This window comes from Rattus rattus, chromosome 7 (assembly GCF_011064425.1).
Source record: "Rattus rattus isolate New Zealand chromosome 7, Rrattus_CSIRO_v1, whole genome shotgun sequence".
In the NCBI taxonomy this organism is placed as follows: Eukaryota; Metazoa; Chordata; class Mammalia; order Rodentia; family Muridae; genus Rattus; species Rattus rattus.
The window spans coordinates 75,453,099-75,459,010 of NC_046160.1; positions in this window are offsets into that span (position 1 = coordinate 75,453,099).

Below are 5,912 nucleotides of genomic sequence, written 5' to 3' on the forward strand. Positions count from 1 at the left end.
GTTATTTTTTCTTGAGAATCTATATTTCAATTTAAAAAATAACTTTTACTCTTTAGTCGTAAGTTCCTTGTTCACATTTTATTCATTTAATTATAAGGTTTCTATACCACCTTCCTATTGTTTCTTACAGTACTGAGTGAGAACAACATGAGACTCCCTTTCAGTTCTTCCTTCTTCCCAGTGGCATTTTTCACTGCAGTGGAAATCATAAGTCTAATGCCCATCCTTACTTTGTAGCCACCTTCTAGAAAGGTGATTTAAAAGGAAAAAAGTTTGTGTGATTTTTAGGCTTTCCTTGCCACTGCAATAATTATTGTTATGAAGAAAATTTGTAATAATTACATAGGCTAAAACTTCTCATACTTAATAGGAAGTGGCTGCCATATATGTATATAATTAACCTTAGGGGAAAATGTGCATTTACTGGCATTGAATGTGTGGATTATTTACTTCTAAAACAATGCCATAGTGTTCTGTCATTTAGGAATGAGGATGATTTCCAGTGAACAGTTCTTACTATAATCCACTTTTTTTATTAATGAATTCAGCACAACATGTGAGAAAGTAAGAGTTTAGGAATCATTAATAAGAGGTGCTAATTTTAAGTTCTACATTCTATTCTACATAATGTAGACAGACTTTTTTTTTTTTAGAAAATACAAGTAATGATTTCAAGTTTCAAATAACAGTCTTGGTCTAGGAAAATGGCAATAAATATAAAAGTATACATGTGCAGTTAGGGGACTCTAAGGCTGTACAATGTTAGAAATAACCAACTAATTTGATAATGAGATATAAGAAAGTTTCATAGTACATCTCCAACTATTAACAAAACAATTTAATAACTGAGATGACAATTGAATAGTTATGAGCTACAGCTTTGGGGATGAATGTACTTCAATGTGGAGAAGTGGTATTCAGAATACCTACTTACAATCTTATTAAGATACAGTTTCCAGGAAATTTTAAAAATGTGTTTGGAACTCTGAGGCTGGAAAGATCACTCAGTGGTTAGCGATATGTACAATAGGAACTTTTAATATGAATTTTCCATTCCTAGGTCCCATATAGGCAGTTTATAACTGACCCAAACACTAGGTGCTAGGGATCTGATACCCTCTGTGGGCCTGTGTAAGTATCTCTATTCATGTGCACACATTCATATGTAATACACACATACCTTATTAAAAGTGCATCACTTTAAAATATAGTATGGAAGTGATTCCAGAAATGGACACAAGAAATTAATATGAAGGCAATTTATTTAAAATTTAGAGGAATTGTGAGATATTTGGTATAATATAAATAAGCAATAGTAGAAACCTAGAGATACAAGAACAGTTGGAGTGTAATTATAGGACTGCAAGTCTAGAGATTTTGGTGTAATAGTGAGTATGAAGACAAGAAAAAAAATTATTAATTGTGATGTTACTTTATACTGTCTTAGACCATTCTTCAACTCTCAATGAGATCACATGATGTAGTCAACAGCATTATATTCTTTTTATATTAGGGAAAACTAATTAAAAATAAGTAGCAATTGGCATGGCTAGAATGTAAAGTTATAGTGTTCCTTTTACAAATATTATTTACTCACTTATGAGAGGGATGGTGTAAGATACGTGTGTGCTAATGTGTAGTGTGGAAGTCAGAGGACAAAAGGAGTGGATTGGTTTTCTTCTTCCTTGTGGGTTCTGATGATCAGACTCAGTTTGTCAAACTTGGTGGTAATGGTTTGTATCCCAAACAATGTCTTTCTAGCTGAGTTTATATATACCTCACTTTTGGATTTAATAAAGCATTGCTACTATGCATTTGCGTGTCATGACAAATGACCTCCTATGTACAGGGAATTTATTTTTAAAAAGACTTCCAATCATTAAAGCTATATACTTGAGGAAGTACAAGGAAAGGAATTTTAAAATCCTGACTTAAAGAGAACAGTTTAGTCTTTGAGGATCTTAGTATTGATGAGGAAAATAGATGAGTTTATGACTGGGAGAAAGAACAATTTCTTTTTTGCTTGCATTGGTTTATTTCTGCTGTTATTTTCATGGAGGAAGTCAGTTAGGATTCATTTACTGAAATGAGCCCATTACCATATAATCTTCAGCTACTGCTTTTACCAAGTCACCTTTCTATTCAATGAAGCAAAAGTTCCATGTATAATTCTATACATGGAATACACAATTCTTGAACATATTTTATCTATCACATGCAATAGATACTGGAGATAAAATTTTAACTAACAATTTGTTATTTCCTTCAAAGAACTAATTAATATTTTCATAGACATATTTGTACAAGAGGAGCACTTACTGATTGTGTGACCCTTGTATCCATTGTTAACTCATTTCTTGAACAAAATCTGAATTACTAATTTAATGAGGCAGTAAACTTTTCTAGCCCTATCAATGAATATTGTAAGTATTCTGAAGGTCTTCTCAAATTATTTGACGAAATGTTAGAGATTACTGGAGATAAAGCCTCAACCTTAAGCATAGTATGCCTGTGCTCTACCACTGAGCTACACCCTCAAACTCTTTCCAAATTATTCATGACTAAATGTGGCTAACTTTAGTGAACAATCACTGTGTCCAGAGCACTGTAGAGAGACTTGCTGTGAAATATTTCATTGGTTTCATAATTGCCAAGTTAATTTTCTTATTCTTAAATTAATGAATCATCAAACAAAGATAGTAGATAAGACCAGTACCCCGGATCTTTCACTGGTAACACCTTGATTCAATTCAGCTCATTTAATGGAGCTTAAATCCACAGTGTGAACTAATTTAATTATACTGCTTCCTTGGAAACAGAATCATAACAGATGGCATTGATTTTATTTTCAATGAGTTAAAAAATTGGGGAAGTAGACACACAGAACCATGTAACCCATAAAATTTTATGGCTTTATGGCTTCTCTTCTCGAAGCATATCTAATATTTATTTGATAAAGAATTCATTTGTAGTTGGTAACACTATTCTTTATAATTCTGTATGTAGTGTAAACTTATAAGTTTTTTTAAGATATTCATTCTCATATCCAAAATGCTAAAATGCTCCGAATATGGTGATTAAAAACAGACAGTATTTTGTCCAAAATATATACAAAATTTATTCATTCAACTCAGACATTTTAAGTGTACAGTGATAGCGATTCAGAAACAAATTATTACTTAAACTCTCAAATTATCTAGGAGAGATCTCTTACATTGGAGGCAGGAAGGTAAGGAAATAAAATTTACACTTAGTGAGGATATCGGTAATGGTATTATGAAGTCAGCAATGGAAACAGAATGTGAAGATTGACAAATAGTCTCCAGCAGATGGAAAAAGAAGGAACTTTTGTTTTTTGTAAATTTTAAACAGTCTTAACAAGAATCTGGGCTGGATTGAAACTTGCAATGACAGACCAGACTGATTCAAAATTGTAGTATCTTTGAGTTCCTCTGTGTCATGAGTTTTTAAGTCCATTATAGACAGCTACTATACATACCCTGACAAAAGGACATAGAGATATTGTAAACAAAAGAACAGAAGCAAGGAGGTAAAGGAACTAATGTTGCGAGTACTGCATCGCAGTAAGGTGCTATGTGCAATTAGAAGATCCAGACAGTAAGTCAACCTCAGAAAATAATTGACTGTTTTATTAAATGTGTGTGTAAGTAATTTGAATTGGCATTGTGAATTTTCCACTTACTGCTTAATAATCTGGCTAAAGAAAGACAGAGCAGAGTAGAAGGAACAAAGAAAGACCATCCAAGAACAGGTACACCAAGCTCAGTGATGACTGCAGAGGTGCTCTGGGCAATGGCCCTTTATGGTTACCACATAGGCTTTGCAAGCTGTCACTGTTTCCAAGAACACCAGAGGCTGACTGTCTCTTAACAGTGTCAGCAAAATATGTCTCTTTCCTTGCAAAGAGAAAGACCATTATATACATTCTCTGACTTCCTACTTCTAAACAAGAACAGAATGATATCACCTGCCTATAACTGGCCAGCATTCCCGATGGAGCTGTGTTCTTGTTTTTATCATCACCACTCAGCCCTATACAGTCCAAACTCTGTTGTTTTCTGCCATAATTCTTTTTGTTTTGTTTTATTTTGTTTTGTCTTTTAACTCTCTCATCTTCAGTATCACACGCTATGGACTATTCTAAACTGCAATGAAGTAAACCAACAAAACAGTCTCCTCACTGTCCAGAATCTCCAATTTCTGTTCTTTGTGTTTTACTCCCAAAGCCAGAGTGCCCTGAGGAGTCATCAGACACAGCCTTAGCATTTCTTGTCCTCTATATTCTACTGGGTGCACTACACGTTGTGCTGTTTGCTCCACTAAAACAAGCTGCAAAAAATTAACCTTGAAATTTAGGATGTTACTTATGCTATTCAGGTGTTTCAATGGTTTATTCTTCTTAGGACACTCTGTTGTCCTCATTTACATCATATTGGACTTTATAGTTAAATTTTCCCATCACTTTTATTTCCTATAAAAATTCTGTCATAGAAGAGTCCCATTTGTTCCTATTCATCTTAAATCATCTTCTCTTACAAATCAGAGAACACTCCATCACAAAGGGAAGTCAAGCAAGGAAGGAACATAAGGTGGGAACTAAGGCAAAAAGAGTGAATGGGGGAATGATACAAGCTTTCAATCTTTAGTTAGTGAAGGCTGCATTACTATACCACCCCAAACTACTGACCATAGCTAGAACCACACAATAAACTGGAGCCACTCACATCAAATGTTAATCAAGGACATGAGGTGTTTTTTCAAATGGAGTAGCGTCTTTTCAGATAAGTCTTGAGTCAATTTGACAAAACCAAAACCAAGGAGAATAATCCTTGTCAGAGAGATGCACAAATGTATCACTATTCACCTATGGCCTTTTTTGTTTAAGACAAAGATTATATATTCTTCTTATCAATTTCTCTTTTATTTTTTAAATATGTGATGGAAGACTCCCTTGCAGTGATACTTAATGTGATATTTAATTATGTATTTTACTTTATTAATAAGAATTGAAAATTTAAAATGTGTACTTTGGTGCCAGATTTTATAGTATTTCTTGCCAAATAGTTGTCCATGTTCCATACATTTTCAAATGAATTTTGTCTGAATTATTCTTTTAAATAATGAAACTTGTCTTCTTTTCTTGATTAGTTCCAAATATAGGTCATTAAGTTTAATAAGGACTTAAATGATATATTTTTTCTCCTATAAATTTATTTTCTCATATGATTTTGTGCATTTTATTTTATTTCATTCCTAATTTAATTTGAATGCCCCCCCACGGCAAACATTGATGAAGAGACAACACTTGCTTTGTCCTAACTGCTTCCTTTAATGGTGAATAAATGCACAAATATTACTCAGGGTGAACCAAGGATTAAATATGTTTTGGAGAAAAATGCTCAGGAAGGAAGCTCATTGGTTGAACACAAAGGGGCTATCTAGGTAACTCATTAACATGGTCCTCTGATCCAGAACAGGTAGTTTGACATGGAGATGGACCCATACCCACCTTATTAAAATTCTGAGTTTAAGGGTTCGGGCTCACTCATCCTTATCAGTTCTTCTGTCTGGTGACACAGTCCACTTGCCCCACAATTCGATACTAAAACATTTGTTTTAATTAAAACTATTTTGCTCTCAAGTAATTTTTCTGTGTTTAAAGAGAATATTTTGCCCTTGGTGTTGCCTCCCATGTATATATTATCTAAAATTAGAAAATTATTTTGTAATTGTATGTAAGATGCCAGAACAGTGATTAGCATTTTTTCTTTTTTAATTTTTCAATTTTTTATTCTTTAATCCATTCTTATAGTCAAGATTTCACCCCCTTCCTGGTCTGACTTCTCTCCATCCCATATCTCCTTCCTGCCTCCCCCTTCTCCAAGATGATG